The sequence below is a fragment of the Chiloscyllium plagiosum genome, unplaced genomic scaffold (assembly GCF_037043375.1).
Source record: "Chiloscyllium plagiosum isolate Xiang-an unplaced genomic scaffold, Cpla_swu_hap1 HiC_scaffold_23, whole genome shotgun sequence".
Lineage (NCBI taxonomy): Eukaryota > Metazoa > Chordata > Chondrichthyes > Orectolobiformes > Hemiscylliidae > Chiloscyllium > Chiloscyllium plagiosum.
In genome coordinates this window covers 35,081,794-35,090,132 of record NW_028270161.1, presented here as the reverse complement: position 1 = coordinate 35,090,132, position 8,339 = coordinate 35,081,794, and the positions used below count along the sequence as shown (strand labels likewise).

At 39.1% G+C, this 8,339-nt stretch overlaps 1 long non-coding RNA gene across 1 annotated transcript; it reads right to left on the bottom strand.

Moving 5' to 3' along the window:
- Window positions 1–2,333: 2,333 nt before the first annotated feature.
- On the bottom strand, window positions 2,334–7,650 carry LOC148145872 (uncharacterized). The gene is made up of 3 exons (XR_015761219.1): window positions 7,514–7,650; window positions 4,515–4,725; window positions 2,334–2,434 (listed from the first exon to the last, which is right to left on the bottom strand). It is a non-coding gene; the product is annotated as an uncharacterized LOC148145872 (long non-coding RNA).
- Window positions 7,651–8,339: the final 689 nt, after the last annotated feature.

The window sequence follows — 8,339 nt, the reverse complement described above, 5'->3', positions numbered from 1 at the left end:
AGAAGAAGGCTAAGATAGAGACATACAAGATGATGAGAGGATTAGTTAGGGAAGACAGTGAAAGTCTTTTTCCTTGGATGATGACATCAGCTTGTACGAAGGGGCATCGCTACAAACCGAGAGGTGACAAATTTAAGACAGATGTCAGAGGCAGGTTCTTTACGCAGAGAGTGGTAAGGATGTAGAATGTCCTGCCTGCCAATGTAGTTAACTCAGCCACATTAGAGTAGGATAAAAGTTTGGCACAACATCAAGGGTCGAAGGGCCTGTACTGTACTATCCTGATCTATGTTCTATGCTAAATTTAAACAATGATAACTGGATCCATATACTAAACAGGTAAGTCAATGATTCTAAACCTTATACTCTATAGGCACAACTTGGACGCTAACAAACAGCATTAGCATGAGATAAATATAAGATAAAAAACATGTTGTAGGATACTCTACAGACTTTAACTGGACACTGCAAACGAGACAGATCCCACTGAGATGTTACAGTTATCACGGCATACCAAATCTCATTAAAAGTCTGTCTGCTTTGTAAGGGATTTCAATTTTTCACTCTTAAAGATCTATATTTCGAATGTCCTCAAAACCTCACCAAATTGACTGTGACAATGACTATTCATGGTTTATTGGTTAATTTTCCTCTCTTGAGATCAAATTCCCAAGTCCTCCTGCAACTGCTTTTAAGCTTCCAATTTCAGTTTTAGTTTCAGTAAATAACTCAAGCAAATAAACCTTGGAGCATCCTTCACCACACTCTCAGCTGTGCTAAGCTCTGAATGGTTACCAGGGCTTCTTTTTAGGATAAACTAGTAGCCATAACACTGTGGGAATTCTGTAATTTAAAAAAAAGTGGGTGGCACGGTGGCTCACTGATCAGCACTGTGCCTTACTGCGCCAGGGACCCGGGTTCAATTCCAGCCTCGGGCGACTGTCTGTGTGGAGTTTGCACATTCTCTACGTGTCTACGTGGGTTTCCTCCGGTCTCCTCCCGCAGTCCAAAGATGTACAGGTTACGAGAATTGGCCATGCTAAATTACCCATTGTGTTCAGGGACATGTAGGTTAGGTGTATTAGTCATGGGAAACATAAAGTAATCAGATAGGGGAATGGGTCCGCTGGGTTCCTCTTTGGAGGGTCAGTGTGGACTTAGATTAGATTCCTTACAGTATGGAAACAGGCCCTTCAGCCCAACCAGTCCAGACCGACCCTCCGAAGAGTAACTCACCCAGACCTATTTTCCCTCTGACTAATTGACCTAACACTATGGGCAATTTAGCATGGCCAATTCACCTGATCTGCACATCTTTTGGACTGTGGGAGGAAACCGGAGCACCCGGAGGAAACCCACGCAGACACAGGGAGAATGTGCAAACTCCACACAGACAGTCACCCGAGGCTGGAATCGAACCTGGTACCCTGGGGCTATGAGGCAGCAGTGCTAACCACTGAGCCACTGTGCTGCCCTAATTTGTTGGGCCAAATGGCCTGTTTCCACAATGCAGGGATTCTATGATAAGAATCTTCTATGATAAGAACCACCAACCCTCGAGACTACTACTGATACGTAACTGCCTGCAGTCTGCCAACAGAAGCACTGTGCTGCTTGGAGTCACTTGTTCTGCTTCAGTAATATTCCATCTCCAAACTGTGAGGAACACCTCTCCCAATAAACATGCAGTGAAACTGAAAGTAGGTTAGCTTCTCCTATATTGGGTTATTGGTGGTTGAAGTATGGTGCTGTAAACAATCCTCCTTTCTATCTTGAATCTAAGGGTATGTCGTAACAGAAAGAGGAACTTTTCTCACATAACAATTTTTAGTGTATTGCATGATTACAATATGTACACATTGCATTATATTAGTTTGGCATAATCACTTAAGACTGCAAGGAGCCAGAAATTACATATTTATCTCCATCAGGAACTTGTGTTAGGCTGCCAGAAATTCCACCTGAAGACTGGGTGATATCACCAGATTGCGTGGAGCTTCATGTAACTTAATGCAGCCATCCTTGAAATAGCTGTGACTTCCTTCCTGTTGACAATGAAACAATCTATTATGCCAGCATAGATAACCTCAATAGATTGTTTTATTGTTTACATTATGCCATGAGTCTAAGAAGCCCAAAGAAATCCTACACAGATTGCACCTTGACTGGTTGGTCAACAAAGAGTTATTTCTAAGCTAGCTGTTCTTAGTAAACAAATCCAACTTTCTCTGAGCTGTTGATATCAAAATATGTATGCAGTCTCAGAAATTAGAATCCATAATTGCAAATTACATAAACATTTTTGTCTTTGTGTTGCTGCGTTATTCATAGCTGAAATCTTGATTTTGAATTTGACTTTGATTGGTCGATGAACTTTTCTCCACTGGAAGATATTTAATTGCTTGCACGACCATTGGAAAGAATGTTGTTCCTGCTAAGGACAATAGTTGGTATGTTAGCTTATTGTGAGAACCTTTAACCTCCCAACAGTTCTTTTCTTAAATATAGAACATAGAAGACAGGAGCGGTTTTACGTCTCCCTTTTCCAATATACCGCTATTCAGGTAATATTCCACTTTCTCTTTTTTCTAACAAAGTGGATGACCTCACATTTATCCACATTATGTTTCATCTGCCATTCATATGCCCACTCACTCAGCTTGCCCAAATTATACTGAAATGTCTCTGCATCCTCCTCTCAGTTGACCCTCCCATCCAGTGAGAGGCACCCTTCACTGTTGATTCAGCTAGCTGCCCAGGACATCATCTGGAAGATGTTCAATATCATTAAAATCCATCATGGAAGACAAACATTGAATTTAAACAAGAATTTTCATCATTGTTGTTTCCACAATTTCTGGAGTTAAAAAAAAAAATTGTTTGAATCTGAGTAGATTTTTTTTTGCAGTAACCTGGATGATCAGATCAGGTAATTTCGTTTTGACCATGTGCTGAAACTATGGGTGTTGGTCCGACTTTCATAGAGTTGTATATAGATCATCTCCATTTTGTTCAAGCACATCTTTGCTCTCAATCTACAATACATCTGAGTTAAAGTATATTAGCGCTCTACTTCAATTTGTTGATTAGGTTGGATGGCTTCATTCACCCTTTGTGAATGTCTTTCTGTGAATTAGATAATCATACATCCCAGTCATATTACTGGAGGATTCCTGCTCACCTACATCATCTCTATCACTAGCACTAACAATTCTGCCTTGAGAAATTATGGATTGAAAGTTCGTTCCATAATTGCTGGGAATGAAAAATGTTTTTCATTCCTGTAAAATTTGTGATTTCCTTCATTTTGACGGTGTCAATTCTCTTGTACCAACATGAATAATCTCAATGGATTCTTTTATAGTTTGGGTTCTACCATGAGTCTAGGAAGTCCAATGGAATCTTCTACCAGTTACATTTGATGAGTTGGTCAACAATAATTTGTTTCTGGATCAGTTTTTATTGAATAACTAGTTGAAATCACATCTTAACAATGTTGAGGTCAAGTCATGAATGCAGATTCAAAAGTGAGAAGGTTAATTATCAATCATCTCAACATTTCCGATACTCTTTGCTCTTTGTGCAGTTGTGTTACATATAGTATTTGTATGACCGTGAGAGTGTTCCCACTGCACAATATTTTATCACCAAAGTAGATTTTAATTTGTTCTTCAGCCACGGTATTTAGTCTGATAGGACAGTAACACAGCCCAAATCAAGCTTAAATGTAATTAAATGTCCATTGCCATAAACAAACTTGAATAATCATAGTTAAAAATCACACAACACCAGGTTATAGTCCAACAGGTTTAATTGGAAGCACACTAGCTTTCGGAGCGACGCTCCTTCATCAGGAGATTGATAAGGATCACCTGATGAAGGAAGCTAGTGTGCTTCCAATTAAACCTGTTGGACTATAACCTGGTGTTGTGTGATTTTTAACTTTGTACACCCCAGTCCAACACCGGCATCTCCAAATCTTGAATAATCATGATCACCAATTTGACCTAGGAATGCCTTAGGCATTTTTAATGGAGGTATATCATATAATGCAGTTACCTTTTCTAATGGATGTGGTCCAGTTGTGGAAACCTCTTGGCTACAGTAAGCATTTAGCTTCTTGCTCTGAAACTGTGCCCTACTTCTACACATTTTATGGAATTGATCGTTTTACGAATGCGACTTTTTTTGTCATATTTGGGTATTGCCTATGCTGGTGTGGCTCTGCTGTTCAACAGTGCTGACAATGATATTTACTATCTGCTGTTTGAATTACTCTCTTTGCTAGTTGTTGACTTGCCTCATCTGAGTATTTGCATTTTATAAAGTGAATACGTTCTGTTGTGCTGTTGAGTTATTACTTGTTCTTCGCCTCTCAGGATTCGTGACATAACCAGAACTGCATATAGCACTCAGGTTATGATCTAACTAGTGTTTTAGGTAAATGCAGCGTAAGCTCCCTGCTCTTATATTCTATACTTAAACTAAAAAAAGAAAATTTTTCATATACTTACCCAACCACCTTATCAACTTATGCTGTTGTCTTCTGGCAAATGGGGTCATTGCAATCCTCTACAGCTTTCAATATCCTGCGATTTATTGTGTGGTTCATTGCCTTGTTTGGTCTCTGCAAAATACTTCTCCAGATTGAATTCCATGTGGCACTTTTCAGATGAAATGTCCAGTCCATTGATACTTTCCTTCAGTCTATAGCTTCCTTCCTCACTATTGAATACAGGGCCAATTTTTGGGTCATTAACTCTTATATCATACCCCCTACATTTATGTCTAATTATAGAATCCTTGGGGCGTGAAAGCAGGCCATTTAGTTCATTGAGTCCACAGTGACCCACCGAAGACTATTCCACCCACACCCACCCTGTCCCTGTAACTCTGCCTTTCCCATTTTTTCGAGTGAGGGGGAAACCAGTGCACCTGGAAGAAACCCATGAAGTCACAGGGACTATGTACAAACTCTACATAGGCAGTCACCCAAATGGCGGTGTCTGCCACTGTGAGACAGCGGTGCTAACCACTGAGGCACTATGCCAACCAGTTATTCTCTAATATATGCAGGAAAAAGTAATGAAATGAGAACATGGCCCTGTGGAACTCGACTGGAAAAAACATTCTAGTTGCAAGATAGACCAGTCAACTATTAACCTTTCCTCCCTGCCACTGAGCCAATTTTGTATTCTACTTGCTACATGCTGCAGGAGTTTTTAAAAAAATAGTTACTTAGTCTATCATGTGGAATCTTGTCAAAAGTCTTGCCAAAATCCATATAGATCTCATCAGCTGTTACCACCCTTATCAATCTACCTTGTTATCTCCTAAAAAATTCAAACAAGAAGACTGAGGGTGGTGGTGGAGGATTGCTTTTCAAACTGGAGATCTGTGAAAGGCGATGTACCACAAGGATTGGTGCTGGGCCCACTGCTTTTCATCATTTATATAAATGATTTGGATGTGAACATAGAAGGTATGGTTATTAAGTTTGTAGGTGACACTAAAATTGGAGGTGTGGTGGACAGTGAAGAAGGTTACCTCAGATTACAATGGGATCTTGATTAGATGGGCCACAAGGATGAGAAGCGACAGATAAAGTTTAATTTTGATTAAGGTGAGGTGCTGCATTTTGGAAAAGCAAATCACAGCAGGACTTATACATTTAATGATAAGATCCTGGAGAGCATTGTTGAACAAAGAAACCGCAGAGTGCAGGTTCATAATTCCTTGAAAGTAAAGTCCCAGGTAGACAGGATAGTAAAGAAGGCATTGGATATGCTTGCATTTATTGGTCAGTGCATCGAGTATAGGAGTTGAGAGGTCATGTTGCAGCTGTACAGGACATTGGTTAGACCACTTTTGGAATATTGCGTGCAATTCTGGTCTCCCCTCTATCAGAAAGATGTTGTGAAACTTGAAAGAGTTCAGCAAGATTTACAAGGATGTTGCCAGGGTTGAAGGGTTTGAGCTACAGCGAAAACTGAACAGGCATAGGCTGTTTTCCCTGGAGTGGTCGGAGGCTGAAGGGTGACATTATATAGGTTTATAAAATCATGAGAGTCATGGATAAGATAAATAGACTAGGTCTTTTCCCTGGGATGAGGTAGTCCAAAACCCGAGGGGATAGGTTTAAGGTGAGAGGGGAAAGATTTAAAAGGGACCTAAGGGGACCTAAGGGGCAACTTTTTCACGCAGAGGGTGGTGTGTTTATGGAATGAGCTGCCAGAGGAAGTGGTGGAGGCTGGTAAAATTGCAACAGTTAAAAGGCATTTGGATGGGTATATGAATAGAAAGAGTTTGGAGCATTATGGACCAAGTGCTGGTAAATGGGGATAGATTAACTTAGAATATTTAGTCGGAATGGACAAGTTGAACTGAAGAGTGTGTTTCCGTGCTGCACAAATCTATGACTCTATGATTCGAGGTTAGTCAGAGATGACATTCCTGCACTCTCTGTCTCTTCTTCACTCTGTACCATCTTACTTTTTCTTGCTGTCAGTGCTTTCTCCAGTCCATCAAAGTCAAAAAATATCAGGCCAAAAATTAATGCACACACCAAGTTGGTGTTGTTGGATGCTTTGATTTACAGAACTATTTGATTCCTGCGATAAGCATCGGTTCCTTACTATTATTTAACGTGCCTCATTGTACTTTTTTGAGTTCACTATTGACTCTGAAAGTAACTGCTAAACTGTTGTTTTGATTTTGGACATAGAAAATGTTTGCTTTTGATGGAGGATGTCGTAGGATCATATTCATTATAAAATCAGATTTAGCAAACAGCACATGAATCTATTCCAGGAATATTTTATATTAACATTGCCTCATTGTATCTTCAAACAGTTCAGGAAAGAAAAGCATTTTTTTTTGGATGCTTGAGAACTGTGAAAATGACTATCACTGAAGGAATTAGTGCAACTTGCATCTGTTAGTTGGGCTTGTTAAATACGTAAGGTCTGACAAACTGCAATCTGCATGTAGCTGTTTTGAGGGCAGTGCTACTGACAGGAGAAATGACGAAGCCTTAATACTTATTTGTTAAGTAAGAAGAATATTTCCATAGTTTAAATGGTCTTGGCATTTACCAACAAACTCTAGGCAGGAAAGTGGACTTGGGGATTATCAGATCAGCCTAAAGTGATTCATTCAAAACACCCTGTTAGAATGGGAAGGAAACCAGTCAGTACAGTGAATTGTAGGTCCAATATTGTTTAATTTGGCACAGGTTGATATCACCTCTATTTGACACTGCAAGATTAGAAATGGTTAAGAAAATTCAAATGCACAGGAGCCAACCCACCTGACAATTTCTATTATAATTTTCTTTTATCAGAATATTCAGATATTCATATCAGTAAATCAATAGGATCTGCCAGCAGCTATATTTCCCCACTGATTAAATTTTTCTATCATTTACCGATATAATAAATCATTTTCTGTCATGCAAAGAATAAGTCATAGGCTTTAGCGATGACTGCAGTTAAAGAATAAAATTATCTATTACCTGTGACAAAAGGAATCCTTTTTGGTAAAAAGGCACAGAAAAACAAAAACAGGTTCTTAATGAGCTAATGGTGAGTTTTTAAAATATGATGAAAAATTGAAGGATAAACAAGAGTCTCATAACTAATCAGGTTGAACGGTTGTCAGGTGGTTTTGAGAAGCAGAACATGAATAACAGAAAGCTGCATCTGAAACTGGCCTTTAAAAGGTGGTGCACAGACGCAATGTAATTACTTACTTTTTCAGCTGCTTAGCAACTAAATGCAACATGTTGTCTTGAATAACCACTGAAGTATCTTATATTCTACATTCAGAATCTGAGAATGGAGCCAGGGCTTGTGAATCAACATGAATGCCATGATCATAATGTATACAAAACAATAAGCGACAATATGCATTTCTAAATTAAGGATGATCTCCAAAACTAATGATCAAAATCCTACGAAACAGGATGATAGTTTGGCTTGAGCATATTTCCTTACACTAAATGTATTGTTTGCAATATGGAGGATAAATCCAAAGGTCATATAATTGTGAAACAGTAGGAGTGGATGTATTTTCATGCTATCGAGGCTGGATCATTAAGGACATTCAAGGGTGAGAAGATTTTTAATCAGTAAGTGCTATAGGGAAAAGGCAGGAAAGTGGACTTAGGGACTATCAAATCAGCCATAATCTCATTGCATTGAAAAGCAAACTCGATGGACTGAAAGGCCTACTTCTGTTCCTATGTCTTTTGGTCTATGGTCTTATGTTACAGGTTACTGGGCTCTTATTTGAAATGCCCATCACTGAAGCTCAGGAATTTAAATTCAATTATAATTAAC